This window comes from Rattus norvegicus, chromosome 2, assembly GCF_036323735.1.
Source record: "Rattus norvegicus strain BN/NHsdMcwi chromosome 2, GRCr8, whole genome shotgun sequence".
NCBI lineage: Eukaryota > Metazoa > Chordata > Mammalia > Rodentia > Muridae > Rattus > Rattus norvegicus.
In genome coordinates this window covers 58,137,315-58,165,081 of record NC_086020.1, presented here as the reverse complement: position 1 = coordinate 58,165,081, position 27,767 = coordinate 58,137,315, and the positions used below count along the sequence as shown (strand labels likewise).

Below are 27,767 nucleotides of genomic sequence, written 5' to 3'. Positions count from 1 at the left end.
CACTGCTTTCTTAATCTGCCCCATGTAGTAATTATCTGGTCTTTAAACTAATTTCTCCGGCAAAAAGCCAGCTAAAGCCACTCATTAGTAAGTGTGATTAGCAATGCTTTTCCCAGGTACCCTTGGCATAGCAACCCCAAAGACGTGTTGTAATCACTTTGGGCTCCGAGGACCTCCACCAAAGACGCAGCTATTTCTGGTTACTCCCAGCCCCAGGTCTTAAATCATTTGGCAATGATACGTGTCCAAGGGAGAAAGACTACAGCTGGGATCTGCTATCCCTTACATGTCCCAGTGACAGTATCTCTCCAAGGCATTCCAGACAGGATCCAATGTGTCTGTAGCAACCACCATAGGAGAAAATCAGTCTTCAAGGACTTGATAAGAGCCAGATGGACAAAGTCCTGGAACCAAGAAGCTGTGTGTGTAGAAAAGGAAGAAAATGGCTTTCTCACACGCTTGACCCATGAACCTTGGCTGGCAATGAGATTCTCTAGGGTCTTTGCTTCTTTTCCATCTAGGCAGCAGTTTATGTAATTAACTATGTTAACTGCCTATGACCCAGGCTCTATCTGAGCATTGTCAAAGTAAGCTCTAGGAGTTCATTTCTCAAGGACTCCATTCCCTACTCTGATGTTAGGAGAGACTTACAACATCACCGCTTATGAGACCTTCCCTACCCACTCCTTCTTACATTGGGCTTTCCCAGCAACTCGTTGGCTCAGTCACAGTGAGATCACAGCACAACATACACTAGTGACTTCAAGTCACTCATGGAAGCTCCTGTGTGGGAGTTTGACATGACACTAAGACCTCTGTCATAGATTAAGCACTCTGTCACATAACTCCTTGAATGCCTGTCAATATAAAGCTAAAACTGGTCATCAAATTACCATAGATGAAGAATAATATAAATATGCCTTTATCACTTTTTAAAAAACAAAGTTGCACAGAGTATTTGTTTAAGATATCCCATGGAGTCCAGGCTGGCTCCAAATTCTCTATGTAGCTGAAGTTTGACTTTGAACTCCTGTTATTCCTGTCTTTACCTTTCCAAATGCAGGGATTCTATATATGTGCTACCAAGCCTCATATATGGGATGTGGCAACCAAACCTAGGGCTTCATGCAGGCTAGGGAAACACTCTTATTAACTGAGCTACATTTCCAGCCAATTAAAAAAATCACTTAGTAGCCAAGATGATTTAATTTTTTTAAAAAAAGGTTTTTACTTTAATTTTAATTCTCTCTCTCTCTCTCTCTCTCTCTCTCTCTCTCTCTCTCTTTCTCTGTGGGGTGTGTGTGTGTGTGTGTGTGTGTGTGTGTGTGTGTCCGTGTATGTAGTTAGGTAGTGCACATGAGTGCAGGTGCCCACACAGGCCAGAAGCTTTAGATTTGGAGCTGGAGTTACAGCTGGTTGAGAGCCACCTGACATTGAACTGAGAACTGAACTTAGGTCCTCTGTAAGAACAATATTTGCTCTTAACTGCTGAGCCATCTCTCCAGCCCCTGAATGTTTGTTATATAGCAAACAGTAAAACAAAGCAAAACAAAACAAAAACCTCCTTCCTCTTTTCTGAGTTAGCTAATTTAACCCTCAACTGCAAATCTTTAAAATGGTGCTAGATGTCAGTTCAATGATGCACATTTGAGAGCTAAGGAAACAGTCACAGGAAGGAAATGGGATTGGCTTTAGGCGTTGCAGCCTGTGAGAGGCAGAGGAAAGTCCTAAGCAGGTGAGGGAGCATTGTGCCCTGGCCATGTGTGGAGCTCTGGCTTGCGGCATAGAGTCTACAGCACAGAAAAGACGGATGCAGACAAGATGGCCTCCTCGGATGCTCACTTTCACACAAGACCCATACTTCTGCTGTAATACCTCTTTGCCTATTTGTTACTGCCTCCTTACAAAGCATCTCCAGCCATCTCTGTATGAACTATATGGTTTAGAGAAACCAAAACCAATCGGTAGCAAGGTTTGGCTGTGGTATGCAAAATTTAGCCAATATCTTAAGAGAGGATTCAACATGATAAGTCTGGTATATGTTTATTCAGGACCTGTGATGTGCTAGGTACTATCATGTTATAGGTATTTGGTACCTCTAAATGAGAGGAGGTGTGTGTGTGTGTGTGTGTGTGTGTGTGTGTGTGTGTGTGTGTGTCTACTATAGAACACAAGAAGCCGTGACTTGATTACCCACAGGCAGCTGAGGGCACAGGACAGGGACAGATATTTATAACAATGTTACAATGGTCAGGTTGGTCTCAGTGGATTAAAGAGGGTAAGGAGGTTACCAATGAAAAGGATGGGCAGACAACAAGCTCCAGCGTGAAGTGATGCTGTCAGGCCATGGGAGCATCAGGAAGCACTGAGAGTCATCTGACTGGGCTGTAGTTAGCCTTAGTGGGAGGAGATGAGAGAGAGAAGAACCACAGTTGGAATCAAAGTCATGTGGGAAACAGAACAGGGTTTTTGAGTGGAGGGATAGCTTGTGAGACTTTTTTTTTCGGTCGTGCTAGAAAAATGAACATAAAGCCTAAGAGTGCTTTACCACTGAGTCAAGCCTCAGACCTAAAGGTTTTCCTTTTCACCACACAACTCTGGCTATTTTTTGCTGAGAATAGGATTTAGGGGTTTGACACCAGGAAGGGTTGTTTTCTTTAATGTCAGAAAGGGAGGAAACCTGTCAGGAAGTAATTGCAGTAACACAGTAGAGGCAGAGATGTAAGTAAGGCAGAGCAAGATGTGGTCCAGAGGCAGTGAGGAGCACTTGGGCTAGGGCTATACTTTGAAAGTAAAACCAACAGGATTTCCTCAGATATTAGCTGTCAGTGTATGAGTAAGACAATGAAAGATGAAGGATGAAACCAAGATTGCCTAAGCAACTCAGTGGAGACTTCATGCTGCTCTAGATGAAGATGGCTATGGGTAAAGCAGATCTTAGGAGCAGGACATCGGGAGTTTCATCTTAGAGGCACAGCACTGGAGATATTTCTGTAAGGGTGGGAGTTGAAATTATAAACTTGAAGGTCAGGGGAGAAGCTGTAGGCAAAACAATGACATGGAAAACTTTGTGATAGTCACTCATTGTCAACTTGACAGAATCTAGAATCACCTAAGAAAACAGTACCACTGAGAGATGATCTAGATTATGTTGTCCTGTAGCCTGTCTGTGGGGGGATTGTCTTGATTGTATTAGTTGATTTGATAAGACTTAGCCCATTGTGGGTGGCACCATTCCCTGGGTTTGAATTCTAGACTGTAGAAAAAAGGAGAGCCTGAGCATACCTGCCTTCATTCTTTCTCTCCTCTTGGCTGTGGATATGACTAGCTGCTTCAAGTTCCTGCTCCATGACTTCCCTGTACAAAGAACTATTAGCTGGAATTGTGAGCTAAAATAAACCCTTTCTGTTTTACATTGGTTTTTGTCAGGTTATTTTATCACAGCAACAGGAAAAGAAACCAGAAAAAGTCTTTTAGGCATGAACAAGATGAATGAGGGAGAGAATACAAGGTAAAAGAGGCACAGAGAAGTTAAAGATTTAGGATGAACCAATCACAGCTTCTCAGAGAGAGTGAGGTAACTTTAAGGGGAAGCTAGAGAGTAGCCTGAAACCCAGTGGAGGATGTAGGTCAGAGGGACAAGAGGTCAAGTAAGGCAAAGACAAACAGTACCCAATGGATTGCCAGAGCAGAAGCTATGGAGGCCTTGTGTCATGCACCTCGGTGACTCATAAGGTTAATGCCTAAAGAAGGAGGAAGATGGATGGATGATAATGTCCAACAATGAACAAGATATTCAGATGATGATTTTGGAAACTGTTTCTAGAAAGTAGGAGTGGGTTGGGTAGTAGTGGACAGGACAAAAGGGTCATGGGGTTGTTTTCTTTAATGTCAGAAACACCAGTAAGTTTAAGTATTTTATACCCAGACCTACTAGCATGGCCTCTTTTAATGCTAGGGCCAGCAGAAGACTCATGGAAACAATACAACTTGGGAGATGGGTCTCTGAATGTGGGGTTGGCTGAGAGTGAGAGGGACTTGTAAATGGGAAATTAAAGAGAGGTGTGTCAGAATTCACATCCATTAAAAGATGTGGGCTTACCCAATTAGACAAGATGGATGAAGCAAACAAGTGCAGGCCAACAGGAACCGGATGTAGATCTCTTCTGAGAGACACAGCAAGAATACAGCAAATACATAGGCGAATGCCAGCAGCAAACCACTGAACTGAGAACGGGACCCCCGTTGAAGGAATCAGAGAAAGGACTGAAAGAGCTTGAAGGGGTTTGAGACCCCATATGAACAACAATGCCAAGCAACCAGAGCTTCCAGGGACTAAGCCACTACCCAAAGACTATACATGGACTGACCCTGGGCTCCAACCTCATAGGTAGCAATGAATGGCCCAGTAAGAGCACCAGTGGAAGGGGAAGCCCTGGGTCCTGCCAAGACTGAACCCCGAGTGAATGTGATTGTTGGGGGGAGGGCGGTAATGGGGGGAGGATGGGGAGGGGAACACCCATATAGAGGGGGACGGGGAGGGGTTAGGGGGATGTTTGCCCGGAAACCGGGAAAGGGAATAACATTTGAAATGTAAATAAGAAATACTCAAGTTAATAATAATTAAAAAAAAAAAGATGTGGGCTTGAAGAGAGCTAGTGAGCAGCTGGGTCTGGGCATACCAAGTGACTCATGCTAGGCAAGCTTACTGCCCAGGACCTGATACATACCTGACATTAATCTCCTAATCCCTTTGTCAGCGACAGATGTCCAGCTTAGTCTTGGGACAGAGGAGTTCACATGTAGACCTCATAATCATAACTGAAGACCTAAAGTCAGTTTCCATAGGATATAGTGCTGGACCTGGCACAGACTTGGCAGTTGAGCAAGCTTATGTTCAAATCTCAGCTCAGCCACTGTCTTACTCTGAAGTCTCAGAGCCTTTATTGCATGATGGGAGAATAGCATTGTGTGTCTCATAGGTTATTAAAGGAATTGCATGAAAGAACAAGTATTAACATGAAGCCAGGCTTCGAGAAATGAGCCTCCTGGTTCTTGCTAAAGTAGAAATTAACTTTATTTCCATTCCTTGGATTGATTTCCTTCAATAGTTCAGAAGCACAGTTTCACTTGGGCTCTTGAAATCTAGACTATCTTTGAGAGGTTTGTGTTTTATCTGAGATTCAGAAAGTGTGCCTGGAAAACAAGCCTTTCTCCTCTGTGCAAGTACTTGTAAAATGGACAATATGTATTTTTCTAAAGCTTCCAATATGCCGAACAAGAGTGGAGGCTTTATTTACTTCAGCTCCTTGGTAATTTACTGAACAGGCTTAGTGTCTCAGTGGGGATTTTGTGAACAACCTCCAGCCTCACTGCTCTAGGCTGTCCTCAGGCCTAGATATAACCACTCATTCTGGATTCATGGAATCTCAGGGTGTAGCAGGTGTCAACCAATGTGTCTGCTCACACTGTAGGAGAACACAGAAGGGTTGTATTTACCATTTCACAGAGATTAGAAAGTGCTTACTAGGACCACATGATCAGAGAATACATACCTTGTCCCTGCTATTTGCCCCACGCCCATTATTAAAGGACTTCCATGAAGAGAAAAATACTTTCCGGTCTGTCTTCTCTCCCACAGTCCATCATAGTCACTTCCTACTTTTCAGTCTGTGAGGAATTATTATGAGGGGCCACTGAGCAGTCTCTCAGTGAGAGCTGAAATATCACCCGAAAGTAAAACTTTCAGCAGAAATATGAGCTAAGGGGAGTCATCAGAATGCCATTCATAAACAGTGCTTTACAACAGGGATCGAAATTTGAGAAAGACATTTTGAGACAGAATGGATAGGGTCCACCTCTCAAAGACAACTCCTGTTAATAAAGGGGTGTCTGTGGTGCCACAAGCACACTAGTTACTTTCACACCACCGTGACCATGAAGATTGACAGAAACAAGGGAAGAGGAGAAGGATTTGTTTTGGTTCATGGTTTCGAGGAGTTTCAGCCTATCATGGTGGAGAGAACAGAACGGAGCAACTTAGTTCATGATGGCAGAAATGTGACACTGGCTATTCCTGTCATGGAAACCAGGGGGAGAGACTGTGACAGGCCCCAAGGTTCAGGTATAAACTTCAGAAACTTGTCTTTAGTGAATTAGTTCTGTCAGTTAGACCTTACTTCCTGAAGGTTTACAGTCACAGAGTACTACACGATGCCAGACAAGGAGCGATCAAAGCCTGAGCCAGTAGGAGAAACTGTAGAGTCAACTGTAGCTAGGAGAGCTGGATTGCCAGGCAACAAGGAGGAGGGTGAAGGATGAAGATTCTTAACTTTTCTTTACCTCTTCTTGAGAGTTGCTCAATGCATGAATATTAGCCCAGCTATTGGAGGGGTAGAGGTTCTTTTGCACTTCTGTTTGTGTGTACTTGAAGCTCCACTAAAATTGATTTGCTTTCAAACATAAGCAGGTTGGGTCCCAAGAGTAAACAAAGACAATGATCCCCATACCCTAAGCTGGCAGTGAAGAGAGCTGAGAGACTAACGGATGAGCACACAGAACCCTTCAATTCTCACATGCTGGCATCATCTGCTGCTTCTGGAGGTGGGGGGGGGGTGGAAAGGAAATTAAGTAAAGCCTGAATGAAAGTGTGATTGAGAAGCAGTCGGAATCCTGCATCCCTCTCTCATTTCCATATAGCTGGGCAATCGCCTCACTTCTAAGAAGACTGGGAATGCAGACGTCTATGGTCAACGGGCAGCTACCACAACTGAAGATATGGCTGCCTCAGCAAAAGGTGTAATACACTGACAAGACCTTGAACCTTCCCTACTTAGCATTCAGAATTTGGGCAGACAATTCTCTCCTTCTGGTAGGAACAGAGGTCCTTCACTTGGACTTGGCCAACTTGAGATGAAAGAGCCAATGTCACAGACAATGAAAACTCACAACCACCACAGAGCAAACTCCCATGGATGTCAGGGAGTGTTAGATTTCTGAACATTTAAGTATGAGGATAAAATTAAGACTGCTCAGGCATCTAAAGAATGCTTTTAGTACCCAAATATAATGTCCCATCCTCTACACAAAGACTTCCAGGCAACCAATGACTTCCAGGATAAGGAAAATTAGTCCTTCCCAGAGATGAGCCCCTTACTGGTCATCTAATGCAGAATGGTCAACCTTGAACCCATATAGACACCACCAACAGACACTTGCATTTAAATATATTTGTGCATATACTACATACCCACATGTACGTAATAACCAAAGAAAAAGTGGCCATAAGTTTGAGAGTTTGGGGATGGTATAGTGGACCCCAAAAAAGAAAAGAATGGGTAGGGGACAACGATATAATTATATTTCAATTAAAACCACATTAAAATAGTTAATAAAAGAAAGGTACAGTTGGAGGGAATAAAGATTTTGAAAGGGGGAAAAATATAAAAGAAAAACATACAAAAATGCATTCCGATACTAGAAAGGTGAGACCTGCCCCTGCAAGACACAAGGGCAGGATGGTAGGTAGGAGAAGAGAAATCATTCTGGAAAAATCCTTAGTGTCTTTAAGCAGAATGTTATTTGAAATAGCACAGGGGTATTGGTCAACCCATACATCCACACTCAACATTTGCTCGCCTGGTCACATCTATCTAAGACAAGTGGCCTCAGACAGGCTCCTATTCTTGACTATATGCCTGCTTATGGTATACCAGCCTGGCCTTCCAGTTCATAGGAAAGGTAAAGTCTTAAATGTCTCATATTCAAGAGCATTTTCCTAAATTGCAGTTGCTGCTGTTATTGCTGTGATATAATTTATATTCTTTTTGTTTCCATGTAGCACAAGTTTTATTTATTCTTGTTTATGTATGCAATGTAATTGTGCTGCTGAGCAAGCTATTTCTCACACTGGTGAGAAAAATCACCTTGTGGCAGTTTCCTGTACTTCCTCAATGAAGGGACTATTCCTCTGGAATCCGTGTCCTTCCTGGACTCCTTCCTGGAGTTGGCTACTTCGTGGGAAGGTCACTTGCAGAAGAATTCAAGCCTGCTGATAGCAGGAATAAGTCTCTCTGAAGTTCCAGCCAACAGAAGACCTGATTCTCCACCTATGTTAGTGAGCGCACCTTACAGGTGGATTAGAGCCTCAACTGGGCCAGTCCTGCAGATGATAGGTACTGGGAAACCATGATGTTTGATCATAGCCCGGTCTCAGTTAAAGAACCATGTGGACAAGTGGTGAGTAAGGTCATTTGAAGCCTTTACATTCTGGCTTGTGTAACAGATAAATAACTGGCTCTTTTCATTGGCTTGTCCAATAGGCCTTCTGCCTGATGGAGCCAGGGATCTGCTTTGAGCTGTGTCTTTAATGCAGCCCCGTCCCCAATATGACTACTTGCAGTTCATTCTGTTCCTTTTTGCAGGTAACTCTCTTAGTGAACTTTCTTTTTGTCCAGAGGAGAAAAAAGTGTTTTAAATTGCCTAGAGATTCCAGGGAGCATACACCTAAGAGTGGATGAATTCATCAGTAAGGACTTTATTTGAAAAAGACAGGTTTTCACTATGTAGCCCAGGCTGACCCTGAACTCAAGATTCTCAGACTCTTGAGTGATGGTATTACAGGCATGTGCCACACACTTGTCTAGGGGTTTCTAATATTCTTGGTCAACCAGTTACACTGACCTCTGATCCTATTGCCCTGTCCTATTTAGAGTAGGACATGGCCTTCCTAGACCTTAACTGCTATCTTGATGCATTCCCAGCTTGCTATGGTTTATGGTCATGGGTTGCTTTTAGCCTTTTAGGAGGCCTGGTTGTTCCATTCTTCTAGTCCTGTGTGGGAAAAAATAGTTTCCCAGAAAAAAAATGTTGGAAAGCCATCCCTGAGGAATAAACAGATATTCCCCCCCTCTGTACTTATGCGGTTCCTTGCAAAACCTCTTTTCTCACAGCTGCCGAACAAGAGATTTAGCATTGCCCTATAAAAATGTATGACCAAAAAGGTCTTGTTAACATTTTGCAACCAGACAACCTTGCTTCTACCTAGGTTTTCCCATCCATTGCAGACATAAGAAGTTCTGCATATCAGTAGGACTATGCCATGGCACATTTAGGGTGAAGTTTTTGCTGGATATCTTCTGCTCATGAGACTCTCTCCAGACTCTCTAGTCTGTATTATGAGCAAGAAACCTTGGCACTGTGGTCCAGAGTACTCGTTTTGAAACTACATGTATCTGGCTACATCTGGCCTGTGACCTTAAACCAGTTTCTCATACTCCTCAGGTTTCCTCATCCAAAAAAAAAAAAAAAAAAAGAAAGAAAGAAAGAAAAGAAAAAAGAAAAAAGAAAAAAGAAAAAACCCAAGGTATTCGACAGTTCTGAGGTTTCTCCAAAGATTAAAATTAAATTATTTAAAGGACACAGAACATGAACTGAATTTTTGCTGAAAGGGTAGCTAGGGACTGGAAATGTGTAGCTCAGTAGTATGTTCCTCACCTACTACGTGAGGTGCAGGATTCAACACTCAACACTATTGAATTAATAAAATAAAAGGAAGAAATAATAATGACGGTGGTCATGACGGTAATGGTGGTGATGATGGTGATCGTGATGATGATTGAGATAGACTCTAGAGGAGTCTTAAATATTTCTTACTTCAAGATCTCCCATATCCAAGGTGGACAGAAAAAGGATAGTCCTGTTTTATGTGCTACAGCTCCCTGTCTATTTTTCTTTCAAGATAATCTATGGCATTTTTATTAGAGCTTTTAGTTATAATGTGAGGTAAAAGGAAAAGCATTTCTCTTTAATATTTTACATAGTGATAGTAAAATATCTGAGACCTAAAGGGACTTCCAGGGGTTACATTTCTCATAAATTGAGATCAAATAAACAGGCTTTAACTCCTGGAATTTTCCGGTTGATTCTTCCCTTACAATAGCACTAAACTCTCATTAGTCACAGTGAGTTTCAAGGCCAAGTTTTTATTGTTGCGGATGTCTTTAGATCTGAATCAATGATTTCAGCCAATACCTACTAATTCCACTTCAAAAGTGAGTTTGGCATTTGGTGGAATCCTGGCATCAGGGCTGCCCTTGCTTTCCCTTAGCCCATTCTGGTTCAGTCTCCATTCGAGCCTTTTCTCCTTGGAGTCGGGAACACTTCATCTCATCCTCTGACAACCTTCCTTATTGCGACCTTGAAACTTAAAGGCTTGGCGTCTTTCTGCTTTGAGCTTGTGTGAATATTAGTATCAAAACCAGTCCCATCTGGGAGTGTCCCTGTATACCAGCAGTGAACAACATCTTCCTTTTTGGGAAAGTTGGTTTATCTCCCTTTTTAGAAGCGATTTTGTATATTTCGGTGGACCCTCATCAAGAGTCTCTTCAGACTTGGTCTCTTTGGGTTTATCGTCATCAGACTTCGCGTGCTTCACTGGTTCAGACTTCACTTACAGTTTCAGCATCCTTGAAGTGATTACTTTCAAATAGAAGGCTAAAGGCTGTAACCAGACGGTCCCCATTAGCAGTCTTAGCTACACTTCTAATGTTTCTCAATAATTTATGCTCTGCAAGAAACTAGTCTGAACCATAATCCTGCAGAAGCTTGATCAAGTCCTTCTTGGGCAGATGCATCCTGTGGAACAACCCCCTGCCATCCTCTCTCCCTCCTCCTCCCCTCCCCCTTTTTTCCTCTTTCCCTTCCCTTCCGCCCCTGCTGTCTCACAGCATCTATTTGCAAGTGTGCATTACTGCTAGCTCTCATTACTGTGAACTCACTCCTCCTATGTTTAAATGCTGTGGCTTATGGCTAACATCTTCTCTTTTCTTCCAGTCTCAGTCCTGGGTCATCGCCACTCTGCTCCCTGCTTCTACAAGGTTGTCATGTTTAGATTTCACATGAGCAAGAGCATGTGGGATTTCTGTCTGGCTGACTAATTTCACTCACCACGCTGTCTCCCAGGTTCATCTGTGCTGTTTCCAATGGCAAGATTCCCTTTGTTTTTAAAGGCTGAGTAGTATTCCAGGGTGCCTGTGGGACATTATCTTTATTCATTCATCCATTGAGAGACGGACTTTTCTAGAATTTGGAGATTGTCTAGCCGGTAAAGGCAACAAAATTGGAAATGGCAAACATCTATAAAACATTGAAAAACTAAGATCTTTATTTAACCACAAGCTTGGAGCAAAGTTGGCAATTTTAGAATGTCTAGGGCTAAGGAAGGAATGCAAAAAAAGGCAGAGAAACAGAATAACAAAAATATTACTGCTGATTATATACTTTCTTAAGTAAGAAAGGGGCACCAGGACAGCAAATGTGTGTCACTTATCTACCAAGGAAGTCTTATCCACTGGTTGGGGGTAGGGGTCGGGGCCGGGGTAGGGGTAGGGGTAGGGTGTTAGGCTTCAAAGTTAAATGCCTGAGCACATCGCAGCTCCATTTCTGCTAGCCCCGTTGCCATGGTTACTTAAAATATCAAAGTCTCAGTTTCTTTCATGTGTAAGATAATAACAATGGTATCATAGGGTCGTTGTATGGAATAAATGCAATGATATCTGCAGAGTGTGCTTAAAGTGCTGGCTTTAGAGTTAATCTGTCTTGGTTCACCAGCTGAGTGATTTCAGAAAAGTCTCTCAATTGCCGTGTCTTGGCCTCCTGTGAAACAGGACGTTAACACTGAGTGAGAGGTTAAACATATGGGCTCCTTGAGGGTATTCTGGCATTTATATGTGTTGGATCCGACCCTCCATCTTTAGGGAGAGATACCAACGGCATCATGGAATATGCTATGTGATGGACACCCTCAACATTGCTTTATCAGCCGCCAAGATGCTTCTTTATCTCTCAAAAACCAACACACGCCTTTAAAATAAAATTAACATATATGAAAAAAGTAGAAAGAAAATAGAACCACTTTGGGGAAATTCTTAATAAAAATGTTGTCGATTATTTTCTCAGAAAAGTTTTTCTATTTTGTATAATCATATATTGCAGTACACTTCTGTATTACATATAGTCCTGAATTGCATATACACTTAGATATTGTATACATACTTGTGTTTTATATATATACATATATATATAATATTGTGTGTCGTTTGTACAGCTCCATGTTGTATGTATAGTTGTGTGTTTTATGCACATTCATGTTGCATGTACAGTCATGTATTGCTTGCAGTCTTGTGCTGTATGTATACTCATGTGGTATATGTACAGTCATGTGTTGTTTGTATAGTCATATGTTATATGTACACTCATATGGCATATGTATAGTCATTAGTTATATGTATTCTTATGTGGCATTTGTACACTTATATGTTATATGTATACTCATGTGGCTTTTTACAGTCATGTGTTATATGTACACACACATAGCATATGTACTGTCATGTGTTGTACATATATGCAAGAGGTGTATGTACAGTGTGTGCCTCATGTGACATATATAAAGCCATGTGCTATATATGTATTCATGTGGCATATATACAGTTATGTTTTATGCGTATAGTTATGTAGCATATGTACAGCCATGTGTTGTGTGTACATTGATTTCATAGACGGCTTTGATCACATACACTGGAACAGAATCATTTCCATTTCTCATTACAAACTCCTAATGAGCATCATTTAAGCAACAGGACATTATGCACACATAGTGGCCATATTCTATATTCTTGCCTAGACTCTCACTGTTGGAATTTTTCTTTATTATGACCATGTTATGATGAGCATGCTTGAAGATAGAACTTTTATCCACATGAGCTTACCTCTTCAGTAGAGAGTGTGAGGATTGCAGGCATCGGGGCATATTCCTACATATTTATGATTCGTCTAACTTATAGGGTCTATCTACTTTTTAAGAGTGATACCAAGCTGTGCATGACGGTGCTTTTCTGGACTCTCATCTCAGCCTTTGGAATATAAGCAAGTTTGAGGTCAGCCTAGGCTATATCCTGAGACCTGGTGACAGAAACCAAATGCTGGAATGTAGCTCAGAAAAGAAAGCTGGCCTCGCTGGCATAGGACTCTGAGTCCCATCTCCTACACAACACACAAACACAAAAGTAGCCATACCAAGTTAAATCGAAGTCTATAAAAATGCCCCTATGCAACTTACTGTTATTAAACACTTGTCTCAGCTGGCATGGTGGCACATGCTTTAATCCCAGCCTTCAGGAGGCAGACAGAGACACGAGGAGAGTCTCTGAGTTCAGGGGTAGCCTAGCCTGCATAAGGAGTGTCAGGCCAGGCAGGCCTACAGAGTGAGATCTTTGTCTTAAAAGCAAAACAACACAAAATCCACAAAAAATATGTTAAAGCGTGTGCATGTGCATGTATGTGTGTGTGAGCATGTGCGAATCAGAAGACATTATGTTGTTCATTCCTCCTTCCTCCATGAGAATCTTACGCAGGTCATCAGCTTGGTGGAAAGTGCCCGTACCTGTGGAGCCAACTGGCAGGATCTTGTTTCAATTACAGGAGGCAGTGGCCCCCAGGGATTCAGTAAGAATTGTTCTTCATTAACTACTCATGTGTTCTGAATATTTTTGAATGTGTGTGTTTAATTTCTGTTGTTTCTAGTCCTTTGCCCATTTTCCATCTGTGGACCGTAAAATATTTCTGTTGTGTTTTGCATGCGCTCCTTGTATGTTGAACGATATTATTCTTCTACTGGTTTGTAAATATTTGTCCTTAAGTAGTAGTTTAAGTTTAGTTTTCTTTTCACATACGAAATATTTTAAAACACAATTGTGGCATAACCTGTTTCTTTGGTGGATGATTTCGTCTGTGAGCAAAACTTAGAGGTAGTAATGCCGGAGTGGTTGAGGGTGGACAGGCAGAGTGTCTCTGTCTTATGACTTTACAGGTGTTTATTTCTCAAATTTTTTAATCCATCTGGAGTTAAAGGTATGTCAGGATATAGTATGAATTAAGGCTGGAGATTGATTTTTTTTTCTTCTAATTTGCTAACCAACTGTCCTAATGCCATTCGTGGAATAATTCTTCCATTCCCCATTGATCCAAGATGCCTTTCTTATCATAAATTAAGTTTTTATACGTTCTAGGGCCATCCGTCCTGTTCTATCGATCTCCCTGTCCGTTCCTATGCCAACTCCATGGGGTTTTAATTATAGTTGAAGGGTCTTTTAAGTCCTCTATTTCAAGAATGCCCAGTCGAGCTAGCACATTTGTGTGAACATAAAGGTAAGGTCAATGGATACTTAGCAAGGCCCAAGGATTTTGTTCTTGCTTATGTCTGAGCCCGAGAAGGCCACAGAAATGATTGCTGTTTATTGAAAAGAGGTACTTAGAGGTGCAGATGTGCCTTTGAAAGGGCTCCCAAACACTGCATCACTTGTACAGGACCTAAGTGGGTCTCACTATTGTTTACTTCTCTGACCCAGATTTTCCAGTGTTTTGTGATTGTCAAACACTGGTAGACCATTGCTGTTAATATATAATGGTGACCAACCAAAGTGAGGTGAATCATGTGACTTGCATTGTTCAATGATAGATAAGCTATAGTAAGTTTTGTCACTCCTTGGAAGCAGCTTGAATAGTGAGTCCATGGTTCACTTTCTTCCAAATTTTAGTCCAGGCTCCACAGTGGGGATCAGACTATGTGGGAGGAGAGTTGTAATCAACCCTCAGTGATTTGCAAAATACTACAGATCCTTCCTGCTGTAAGTCTCAGAACTCACTTATTACAGCCGCACCAAGTAGCCTATCCTGACTGGTAACAGAGAGTCAGTCAAAATACTTAGTAGTAGTTAGTACATCACGAGTTCAATTGGGTTAAATTAAATCAGAAAATTAAAGTAAGTACCTGCTAGGACACCAGTGAGGTGCACATAGAATGAGTTTAACCTTGTAGTCTACTCAAGTGTGTCTCTTTAAAGGGTCAGGGTAGATCTCACATCTTTTCTTTTTAAAAAGATGTATTTATTATGTAGCTGTCTTCAGACACACCAGAAGAGGGCATCAGATCCCATTACAGATGGTTGTGAGCTACCACGTTGTTGCTGGGATTTGAACTCGGGACCTCTGGAAGAGCAGTCAATGCTCTTAACCATCTCTCCAGCCCTAGATCTCACATTGTATTGACTGGGTAATGGTTTTCTATCTCAGGAGTTATCATTCTTGTGATTCCAAGCTTGATGGTTCCTCCCATCTCTAACACCATGATGTGATTTGCTTGTGTCAGAAAATAGAAAGATGCCCATATCTCATCATTCCAATTTGCTGATTTTTTTTTATTGAGAAGTTAAGTCCAGGTAGACACCCCAATATTCTGTAACTTCTGCCCATTACAAATGATAACATCATTTAATCCCACAGATGTATCATCATCATCATCACCATCATCATCATCACCATCATCATCATCATCATCATCATCATCATCATCATCATCACTAATGTCCATTCACTTTGTCTTTAAAAAGTTACTGTGTAGCTTTGCGCAGTGGCAGTATCGTAGCCAATGAGGTTTATCCGAGGCGCGATTATTGCTAATTGAAAAAGTTACTGTGTGATATGGCCCCATTACACTTTCTTTGCTAAGTGTAAGAAAGAGTTTTTTTGCCCTCGATGGGAAAACATGACATGGGTGACATGAGCTTGGTTAGCGCCCTCTTCAACTAGAGAGAAGACAATGGAGTCTGTGGTTGGGAGGTTGGTTTCTGAGTACAAGCAGCCTCAACTTCTACCTGCCACCTGTATGTGGAGGATGGGGAGTGCCAATCAGACAGCAAGCTCCAATGACCTCAGCTGTACATGAAGTAGGGTCTCTGTGAAACCTGACAGAGAAAGCACAGAATCTGGTCCTCCAAGTGGGTGTTGACTTTTACTACTAGGATCCTGCAGCTTTTCCTGTTCTCTGGGTGAGTAACTGCATTCAGCTTAAACTGTGATTTCAGGCCCAGAACAACCTCAAGCTTTCTCTAGGATTTCTGCCCGCTTTGCCCCTCTGGCCTGTCAGAGGTTATGTGATTCACTGGTCCCAGTCTATCTAGTCTCCATCCCTTGTCAGAGACACCATTGAACAAAACAAAAACAAGTAAACCAGAAACAAATTATCCCATCACTGCCAAAATATAAAAGGCCCAGTACCTCACTTCCTGGAACCGGAGCCCCATCTCGTCACTGCAGTAAACTACCATGACCAAGATAACTTACAGGAGGAAACGTTTATCTTACCTTGCAGATCCAGAGGGATAAGGCTCCATTATGACGGTGAGGAAGGGCATCGAATGTCAGGCATGATGACAGGACCAGAGAGCTGAGGGATGGCAGCTTCAGATACAAATACAAAGCAAACCAAGAGTACTTTTAAAGTAGGACAAGGCTGTCAATTCTCAAAATCCACCCCTAGTGATATAACTCCTACGCCTGAGCCTGTGGGGAAAGTTTGTCATCCAAACCAACACACTACCCATTGTCCATCTTCATTATCTCCATCATCTTGATTTCCCCATTCCTTACACTCCTCACACCTCAGATAGGACGGTGGATGCCTTAGAACTGTCAGCAGATAGGTGAGTGAGCACGTCTAAACCTCTCAACACTATAGTTGACAAGTTCGTGTCTAAGTGTTCAATACACCCTTGTGTGTCAGCACATGAAGCACGTGAAGCTCTCCTAGGTGCTGAACTGCTTAGGACAGCAAAGGCATGGGAGGCATCGAGGCCTCTCGACATGCAGAATCTCTGGCCTAGGAGTTTGTGTTTTCTAGGAAGACAGATCTATTTTCCGTTCTCCCAGAAGTGCCTCCTGGGCTTGAGTACACTCTTCATAAAACATCAAGGTGACAGTGACAGAGCCAGGAGATCACAGTTAACAAGTTCATGTGCCAGACCTGAGAACTTACCAGGAGTTTCAAGTCCCCAGCTTTTGGGGGGAAAAAGAAGTGGTGATTGCTTCCTTTCCATTTTTAAATGACTGTTATTCTCTGAAAGACAATGAGTTCTAAGCAATTATGTGTGTGTGTGTGTGTGCGCGCGCGCGTGCGCGCGCGTCTGTGTGCCCACACTATGTGGTTTACTAATGCTTGAGCTTTATGTTCGTTGAAGACAGTGCGACAAATGGGGGCTGAGCAAGATGTTCCTTGCTGTTTTAGGTAAAGCACAAAGCTTAGGGCCAAGTAAGGTGGTGCACACCTTTAATCCCAGCATTCAACACTGGCAGGTAGATCTCTGCGAGCTTGAGGCCAACCTCGTCCATATAGGCTTTTCAGGCTAGCCAAGGCTAGATATAGTGAGACCCTGTTTCAGAATACCACCAAAACCAAATGAAACCAAACCCAAACTAACCAACCTCCCCCCCAAAAAACAATGGATTTTTGTCCCAGCAAGGTAATAGGTGTAACCTGCTACCAGTGCCACATATATTGCCAGGAGCCAGTGTTGGCTGTAGGAAAAAAAAGAGGGATGGAAGGTGATTGGTTCTAAATAGAAAAAGGAAGGGAACGTTTTCTTGCCAAAGATTTGGTGTGGCGTTCTGCTGCTGGAAGTGGCACTTGGAGAAAGGATCGGTTTTGTGTTCCTACAAATACTTTTTAGAACTAATTTTTTTGAAATCATGTATGTGGCATGTGTCTTCACCAACTCCAGCTCCTCCCAGGACTACCCATCACATCATCATGACCTCCTTCTTTAGCTTTTTAAGTTTTTGAGCACATTGAGTCTCATAAGTGTGCCCACGTGTGCATGCCCGTGGAATCATTCACTGGGTCACGAGAAACCCCCCAGTGGGCATACACCCAAGGAAAAGTAACGCCCTGCACCCCTGGCTATCGACTGCTCATAGCTCCTCAGCTGGAGGCGGTGCCTCAGGCATCTGGTCTACCCTCCATGCCGGATGGTGGTGTGGTTTTGATTTCTGAAGCTGGACAGTCTGTTCCAGGTAGCCAGATTTGTGTGGCGAGAAGGCTTCTGTCTGGGCAACAGGGGTCCCCTGCTGGGGTTGTGATGACAGAAAAGAATGGCACTTTTTCTCTTTGCTCATTTTATTTTTGAGCGATTTCTGACTTACACATGTGCGTGTTCCAGCTGAATTTCAGACTCGTACAGTAGTGTTTCCATGGAGCCTTCATTCAGTATCTTACATTACCATGGTGATCAGTTATCAGCTCTAAGAAATTAACGTTGAAATGTTGGTATTAATCGCAGTAAGTTATTATTCAGATTCAACTCACTTTCCCCAGTACCTTTGTTTTCTACCCTAGGATCCAATCCCAGATCCCACTGTGCCTTTTGATGTCACATCACTTTAATGCTATCTAGTCAGTGGCAGATGCTAGGTATGCTTTTGTCTTCCAGGACATTGATGCTTTTTAAATGGGTTATTCTTTTCACAGTGACACTTAATTTAGGTTTGTCAGAAATGGCATACTCTCATCTCCTCTCATCTCACCATGTCTGACACAAGGCTTAGCCTGTCTCAACCCTGATGAGGGGTTTAGTCCCACTGTAGAATGAGCGCTTGACTGCCCCAAGTTTATATGTTGACACAGAGTCCCCAAGTGAGAGTTTTCAAAGGTAGGACATTTGGAAAGCAATCAGGTCATAAGGGTAGAGCTCTCACAATTGGTATTAGTATTCTAATTAGGGAATGGAAAAAAATAAACAGTCCCCTTTCTACCATGTATGGATCCAGCAAGAAGACGCCATGTAACCAGAAAACAACCATTAGCAGACACCATGCCTGTTGTGAACTAACCATGGACTTCCCAATGTGTAACCATGAGAAACACATTTTTGTTGTTTCTAACTTACCTACGCTATGATATTTTGTTATGATTGCTTTCATGGACTATGACAACCTCCCGTTTGTAGGAAGGAAACATCAGAAAATTTGTGGACATGAAAAACCATGACATCAGTTTGTAAACCTTTCTGGTGAGATACTTTGGGTCTATGCAAACCAACTACTTCTCTTGGCTCCTTCAGGAAGCCTTCACCTTAGATTTGCCTGCAGTAATGACCTCTCGCATTCTAATAACACTACTCTGCCTGCAGTGACCCTGCTTGTGGGCAAAATAGCCCCAAAGATGCTTCATGTAGTAGCAGCCCAGAGAAGGCACCTTTCATTGAATGTAGGCCCCAATCTCTGAGGTCATCAGAGGATGAAGACTGGTCACAGGCCATGGACATCCTCAGTCCTTCCAAGGGATTGTTCCATGCCTAGAGCTCTGGAGACACAGGGTGGAGCACATTACTTTGGCTCTTCCCTGTGCTTCTCAATGCCTTCTTAGGAAAAGTAGGCTTTGTTACAAGGGCAGGTCCCAGAACTGAAGTGGTAGAAAAGGAAGAACCAAGTCTTACAAGCTGCACACATGCAAAACATACACACACACACACACACACACACACACACACACACACACACACAGAGAGAGAGAGACAGAGAGAGACAGAGAGACAGACAGACAGACAGAGAGACAGAGAGAGACAGAGAGACAGAGAGGCAGAGGCAGAGACAGAGAGAGACAGAGAGGCAGAGACACAGAGACACAGAGACACACAGAGACAGAGAGGGAGAGACAGACAGAGACAGAGGGGGTTGAGAGGGAGGGAGAGTAGGTGTACTAATAAAGCCTAACTCTTTATACTCAACTGTTATAGTATTTCCTGGGGTAGAAAGAGGCTCCATGTTTGTCTGCAATGGGATATGATATCATAGCAGCTAGAAGAGCAAATTCATGTACATAGTTAACTTAGGGATGCAAGTACAGATGGGAAGAAGGCTGGTTAAGGTCCCAGATGTGGTTGCAAAGGGAATAGAGGTCTAATCAGTTGCTTTTTAGCCTACTGGGTCTATTTTGTGCCAAATATTGTAAGCATGCAGAATTAAGGGACATTAGAGGGGGGTCTCAAGTATTGCTGGTCTCACGAACTTACATTCTATGAGTGCTAGGAGTGGCAGAGAGATTTTCATCTGGAACAGAAAAGAGAGGAGCCTTTGACAGTGTGCCATGATGCCCTATATTTCATAGGAGGAGAGAGGACTGTAATGTGCTGTGATGTCCTGGCTATGTGGTACATAGGAGCGGGGAGAGGTATAACAGGAGAAGATGGTGGCTCTAACCTTCTATCCTGGAGGATTGGGTACTTGGTGTGAGTCACTGAGGAAAAATTATCTCAAAATTTTAAGTAAGTTTGGAATTTTGTGTTGGGACACAGTCGTAATTGTTCTGGGGATGTGCTTGGCCCACTGGTCATAGGTTGAACTTGCCCACCAGCAAAGCTTCTATGCTCCATTCTTGCCAAATGACATTGGTACATGGGTTTAGGACTCCAGGGAAGGACAGGAATGCTACTTATGGTGTTTATGTATGCCTGTGTAATGTGTGTGTACTTCCACATACATGTGCGCTTGTGTGCACATGTGCATACATCTGTGTGTGCGTGTGTACCTATGTGTCTGGTGATACTAGTTGTGGTGGAGTTGTGCAACCTTCTTGCTTGCTTTCTTAGACAAGTGTGAAGCTCCGCCCCCATTCCTGTTTGGAGGGATGTACTCATGCACACTAACCCATGGATACCTCCGCCCATATCCTAACCCTGCCAACCGACGCTCCAGAATGATTGATGGCCAATATTCTGCAGACTATAATGGTAGACTTCAAAGGGGGACTGACTGTGACAGTAATGGTCTGCCTCACAAAGAGGCCCATAGGGTTCTGGAAGACAAGACTTCTTTCGATCCGGTGCCGGGGCATTTCCTAAATCCTGACTTGAGTAGAACAACCACTGTTCCATGCTTTCAAGCCACTTTTGCTGCTGCCTTGCAGGCATTGACTCAGAAGCATCTTCTGTGGGGAGCTTCGGGTGCATCCTTACAATGCTACTGTAGTAACGTAACAATAATAGAGCATGCTTCAAAAGACACAAGTGGGGGTTTGTTTCCTTATTCAGAGTTGCTGACTATTTTTAGTTAGCCAGGCACTTTTCACTGCACCAGTGACTATAACGTGGTTCACTCCAATGAAAATCAAATCACTGGAGAGCTGGCCATGTATTTCTGTCACAGACCATATTTTGGTTTGCATTTTGAAGTGTTTTTATGAATTGGTTTGCAAAACTAATTGAATCAGAGATGGATTTTGCTCAGAGAGTTGAAGTGGTTTATGAAATAAAATTACCATAAGAAATTGATCTAATTATTTGGCATTTCTAATGCAAAAAAAAAACTAATACAGTTTATAAAAAAAAAAACAAACAAAAAACAAAACTCCCAGAGAAGGAGTCTCAGAAACTCCTCGAGGCAAAGGAAAATCTTTTATTTAGCCATCTCTTTGGAGATGCAGCTCTTAGCTTATAAGAACACAGCTTCTGGGTATGTTTTATTGGTTGCTCTGGTTTATACTAGTTTTAAAGGGCAAGGCTTCCTCCACACTACATTTCTATAGGTAACATAATTTCACCACTTACAATCATCATCGTTGAGATAGAAATATTATTTTTGTTTAACCACTTGAATCTTGTTTTTCCCACATGTGAGTGAGTCATCATCGGGAGGGTTTTTAACACTGAGGACCCACTGGTGTGTTTCCTCACCATAATAGACGGGATCTCAGCATAATTCAGATCAAATTCTTTTCGCTTCACGGAGAGCTCTCGGAGAAACATGACTGGCTTTTGTGTGCCTTATATAAGTCTGAACTCTGCCGTGATGACTCAGGGATTGAAGAGATGGGAAGTTTCTGTTGTGGCTGGCAGAGCTTTAGGGAGGGAATTACTGTGATCTGCTCATTGCTGTTAAGACCCTACCCAGATGGCTTCTTGTCTCTGAAGTTGATGCTGGCGTGTGTCTTCCATTTGGTTGATGCTCCTTCAGGCTTTCCTCACCAGCGTTTATCTCTATCCCAGGGGTGACACCATGGGCTTACCTTACCCCTTGACTTTAGCTTGACCTTCCAGGAGTCACAGAATCCCTACGTAAGCAATGTTTTCATGCTACAAATGCTACTTCCAAGAACATCGGCTGATCATCCACCCTGACCTCCAGGACACTCAGATGCTCAGAGATGTGCTCAGAGGCAGACTCTGCTTGGAGAGTCTATATGTCTCTCTTGTAGCAGCCATTTTTTTTTTGTTTGTTTGTATACAAGATCTAGACTCCCTGTCCTCTGACCCAAACCACAGTATATTCAACTGCTTCTCAGAAGGGGAAACAGGCTAGCCTCACTAACACACTCCATAGAGAGGAAAAACTGTAGGATAGAGATAGCAAAGAGGTGGCTGGTCATTCTCAGCCCTGGCTAGTTAACTGTGCAGCTCCCTGGCCTAGGGTTGAGGGGAGTTCTGAGACTTCATTTTTTTTTTTCGGAGCTGGGGACCGAACCCAGGGCCTTGCGCTTCGTAGGCAAGCGCTCTACCACTGAGCTAAATCCCCAACCCCACTTTTTAAAAATATTTATTTATTTTATGTATAAGTACACTATAACTGTCTTCAGACACACCAGAAGAGGGTATCAGATCTCATTACAGATGGTTGTGAGCCACCATGTGGTTGCTGGGATTTGAACTCAGGACCTCGGGAAGAGCAGTCAGTGCTCTTAACCGCTGAACCATCTCTCCAGCCCCTGAGACTTCATAATGGAAGACTGACAGGGATAATATGATGGTGCTCTGGATGTTGCTCTGCGTGGTGCTGCTGATTCCTGGGAACACATGTGCTACTCTGATTGAACAAGAAAAGAGACGATAAAACCAGAGACCCACCTGGCATCTGTGCTTACTTTATTGGGGCACAGAAGGCTGGTCGTGGGGCACAAAAGGCTAGGCTGAGGAAGTTCGTGAGCCACTGCATATACTTGGAGGAATGGGCAGGGAGGAAGCTGTTGAGGGGATTGAAGCAGAATCACAAATCATCCAGACTCACATGGCCTAGGTGGGGGATGGGGACGGAAGCACACCCAGACTTTATTTTTCTCTATACCTCCTTCTGTCTCTTTGGTAAGATCATAGATTCCTAGACCACACAGCCCTGTTCCTTTATGTAAAAAGAATAGAAACAATGTCGTCCTTAGCCCAGTAATGATCAATTAACTTCCGGTGAACGTGGTAGATTGCACAGAGACCTTTGCTACTCTCTTTGATGCCTGAGCAAATGCGTGCAAGCTGAGGGAAAGACCAGTAGCCAGAAGGACGAGGGAAGTTGAATATAGCAACGAAGAAACTCTGGAACCCGCAAGGCACGTGGGCAAATAAGTGCCATTAGATTTGGAAACCAAGGAAATATGTTTCTAGCCGGAAAGAGGGGCAAATAGGAGCTGACTAATGTTTTGAGTACTTTACATTTTCTGAAGATTTTTAACCTCTCTTTACCACCCTATCTAGCCCTTTTCTCAGAGCTCTCTCCTAAAATAAAATAAAAAAATGTTTACCTTATATGGTACTGGTTCATTGCCAGGGTAACCAACAGTTGATGGACAGTTTGGTTGTTTCCAATAAAGATAGATTAAATGATCAATCACATGAAATGAGACAACAGATTACATGAGAAGACCCCAGAAGGGAGGAAAGGGGCAGAAACAGGATATAGAAGTTTATCTGTATTTGTTTAGTTTTATTTTTAAAAGAAATCTAAAAACTAAAGTTATAATAATTAGTGATAAATTCAGTTTTATGTGCACACCAGTTCTATAATTATTTATTTATTTTCATTTCCATGTGTGTGCCTGGGTGTGTGTCTGTACACCACACTCATACAGGCAGCCAGAGAGGTCAGAAGAGGGCGTCAGAGTCCCTGTAACTATGGATCGTTGACAGATGCTTAGTGTGAGTGCTGAGCACTGGTTGGTTCTGCCAGAGCAGCAAGTTTTCTTCACTGTTGAGCAAACCTCAGAAAAAGATATTTACAACCAGACATGTGGGCAGGTTGCTGTCCACTGATCACCAGTCCCTCTTGAGGATTTTCATGGCAACGTGAAACCACAACCCTACACACGGGCCTTCCTGCTCAACCCCTGGACACAGTGACCCCTAGATAACCTGTCCTCTATGCCTTCGCCTCCTGTGAAACCTTGTCCTGACAGCCCTCTTTTTGAGATTAGGAGCCCAAGGAGAAAGATATATTAATGAGACCTCATTCCCGATTAGAATGGCCTTAGCTAATCTAGAACAGAGTAGGAAAGATCATGCAAACTTCTATTTTGGTTGTAGCCTGCCACTGAATAGCAAGTAGTGGGGAGGGGGTTGTCCTTTGCCGCCAGCCACTTCCTTGTTCAGTCCCAGTCAGTGAGCACTCCCATGTGGCAGTTGTACAGCCCTAACTCAAGCCTCATTTCTGGTCATCTTGAGTTGGATGTGATGGTTGGCGCCGCACACGGATCCACAATGATGTAGGTCTATTACCTTTTGTTGTTGGGAGTGATCTGCTTTATTAATTGCAAACTATATTTTGTCTTATCATTAAACAGAGGAAGGCAGACTGCAGACACACACAACATCCCTACTTGCTCTAAGTGGCTGGTGCAAACTTAGCACCTACCTTGAAGATTTCCTTTGTAACAACCAGGCTCTCAGCTTGACTCCTAAGCCCACAGTTCTGGCCTTTTGGATGTCAAAAAAAATACTTTTTGAAAGGAATTTCTTTTAAAATGTGAGAAACCAATACGATAACATTGTGTGAAGCTTTGCAAGTAGAAGAAAATGGGAAAGCAAATAGTCCTTGGTCTCAGCTGCCTGTAAAGTCACAATTAACCTTTTCTGTCTGTTACTCAGTTATTTTTCAAATAAAACCACCATAGGACTGTACCATAGTACTAGGATAATCTGGGAAGATTTCTCAAATGCTATACTGTATTATAATCCTGTTACAGGTAAGAGCAAGGTGTGGCTCCGCCTTATTCTCTACTTATGCTTTTCAATAGAAATAAATTTAAGTTTATAGAAGAGTTGCAAAGGGAGTGGAGAGAATGCCTTCATGCCTTGACTCAGTTTCCCCTCATGTTAACTCCTTTATGGCTGTGGTATATTTGTCAAGTCTCATTAGTGGAAGTAGAATTCTAGCAAAGAAGCTACAGGTGTGATCTGGATTTGGCTGTTTCTCCACAATCCAGCCCAAGGTGGCACAGGTGTTTGGTGGAGTCCCATGTGAGTGTTTATGCCACGTGAGTCCCACGTGAATCCACCTGTGTAATGTAGTATAATCGATCCGGCTATCGTCCTGTTTCTGCCCACTTGGATTGTTAGGGTGTCTCTGTGCCCCAAGAGAGGCTCTGGACAGCATCCTGCTGGTGCAGGTTTCTCTTCGTTTAAGATTCTCCCCTCAGACAGGCCCACCACACTTCTGGGAGACAAAAGACAGGACAGAGTCACGGCTGTGGGTGCCACTAATAACACCTAATGGTCTTCTCAACGTGCCCCCAGACTCAGCTACACTGCCATAGCTGACTACCGGAAGGCGGTGGTGTGTACACACACGCTTTTCAGCATTCTTTACTCTCACTTAAGCTTTTCAGCTTCATTTAATGGGCAAAAACCAACATCTCAGTTCTTAGAAATTGTTTCTTTCATAACTCACAGATTTGAGTGTCTCCCTGTGAGTTTTTACTGGCTATACTTCTGTGTAAGTTCTCTCTTCATATCTTATTTATGATGGTTTCAGTATGGTTTTTATCAATATTTATGAGTTTCATAATAAAGATATCCCATGGCCTGCCGTTTAGCAGCAATTACTTACCCCTCAATCTGCCAGTTTGAAGTTTCCTTTTGTAATTTTTGAAGTGCGTCATGAAAGTTTCATGATTTAGAATCAACTAGTTTTCTTTTGATTTATTTTTAACCTCTTTTAAGCCTAGAGAGTTCCAACTACCAAAAAATAAATAAATAAATAAAACCTAATTTTGAGATCCATATATATTCTGCAACTTGATTTCCCAGGCGTTACAGGTTCATCTGGAATATTTTTGATCCAGATGTCTGACATGGCTGCCTTTCATGTACAATTCTACCTCCATAGACAGTAGCAAAAGTCAAGTATATGTTTCCAGCTGACTGAGAGACATACATTCCTTTTTCTCTGTGGCCCCTGGCAGAATCCCTGCAGCCATCCTGATGACCCCTTCCCCCCTCTCACTCCCATGTACACTCAGTTCTCTTCCCAGATGATGATAATGATGATGATTGTGTGGTGTGTGTGTGTGTGTGTGTGTGTGTGAGAGAGAGAGAGAGAGAGAGAGAGAGAGAGAGAGAGAGAGAAAGAGACAGTCTTTCCTCCACTGCAGAAGAAGTTGGTGTTGCTTCTTCTGTCTATGATACTGTCTTCAGATCCATTGTGTCTGCCTCATTCTTACATTCCTACAAAAGAACCCAGGAGATCTTTGCTGGGTGCAACAAGACCACCACATATTCTGTAACAATAATGGTCCTCAAACCCAGTTGCAAGGTCCTGTTAACTTGTATGTGGGCCCACATCCTTTCATCTTTACTGAGACCTCACTGGCTGACCCAGGCCCTGGTATATATCGGAAGCTCAATTTATATTTGTTAGGTGTGTTGAAAGATAAAAAGAAATGAATGAGAAGGACAATGAAATATGAGTCATATGAACCCAGCAAGGTTGGATGCAAATTCTGTCCAGAGAGTAGGACAGTAAAAAAGACAGATTGCTGGAATTCATGTTTTTATGATACCAAGTTGAGTGCTGTAGGTTGACATTTTCCCTATTTCACTGTCTGTAAGGGAGCCATTACTGTAATGCAAAGGCTTAGAAACACACACACACACACACACACACACACACACACACTCATCCACTCACTGGAAATGAACTAGGTTCTACCATTCAAACACACCCTTGGGAGACATCGGAAGCAAGACAGGGGCAGAGGCCACTCTCCTGCTGCTGTTTCAGCCCAGGCCATCAGAATATGAGAAGTCATTGTTCTGGCATCCAACACTTGCTTGGATATCTGGAGGCAGCTGTGGTACCAGGGTTAACAGTGGGAGAGTAAAGACTTCTTGGTTCTGAATCTCTGATGCAACATAGAACCACCGCCCCGTTCTTTCCTTCTCTCTTTTTTATTCCCTGTCTATTTATTATTGTTTATTTATCTATCATCTATCTGTCTATCTATTATCTATCTACCATCTCCACCATTATTTACCTATTATAAGAGTTGATGGAAACTACTAACCTCCATTTCTCTGACCTTCTAACAACTTTTAGAATTACCTTTTTTCTTAAAGATTTGAGGGTGTTTTCTGATTTATGGACTGAACCAGTACAGACATACAAGGGATATGATGACTCCCTCCCCTCTTGCTGAACTACGCATCCTGTTTCAATTCATTTTAGCTTTTCCCAGTGCACAGGGAGAGTGCTATTCCTATGACTCCAGATACAGTCATGGCATTGGTTAAATTGGTGTCTCCTGAAGGACTGATACAGATACAGCCATGCCATTGGTTAGAGCTAACTCTACTCTCTTTGTTCTCATTTGCCACCGTTGAGGTTGACTAGGAATAGACCTTTCAACCAGCAGTGAATGTGACCAGTAGTGGCCATTATACAGTCAGACCCAAGAATAAAATTATAGTAAGAAAATATAGTTGAATTAAGTTAAGATCTTTAATTTATCAAAATTAATAAACAAGATAAAACGATGAGGACAAAAACTCAACCAGAAAAATTTAAGTCATAAATGTCCATAAAACACATAAAATACTTTCTTTTAAGTAATATGTAACATTTAACTTTAAAAATTAATGTAAAAGTATAAAATGTTTAATTTAAATTTTTTTTATTTTACAAGG

The 27,767-nt window shown here is 42.5% G+C and overlaps 1 protein-coding gene, 1 non-coding gene and 1 pseudogene across 3 annotated transcripts in view; 2 read left to right on the top strand and 1 right to left on the bottom strand.

Moving 5' to 3' along the window:
* Positions 1 to 27,767, top strand: part of Egflam (EGF-like, fibronectin type III and laminin G domains) — a 174,077-nt gene that overhangs the window by 38,929 nt on the left and 107,381 nt on the right.
* Positions 10,022 to 10,634, bottom strand: Fkbp3-ps1 (FKBP prolyl isomerase 3, pseudogene 1; annotated as a pseudogene).
* On the top strand, positions 15,456 to 15,597 carry LOC120101125 (U4 spliceosomal RNA). Its single transcript, XR_005501526.1, has one exon. It is a non-coding gene; the product is annotated as a U4 spliceosomal RNA (small nuclear RNA).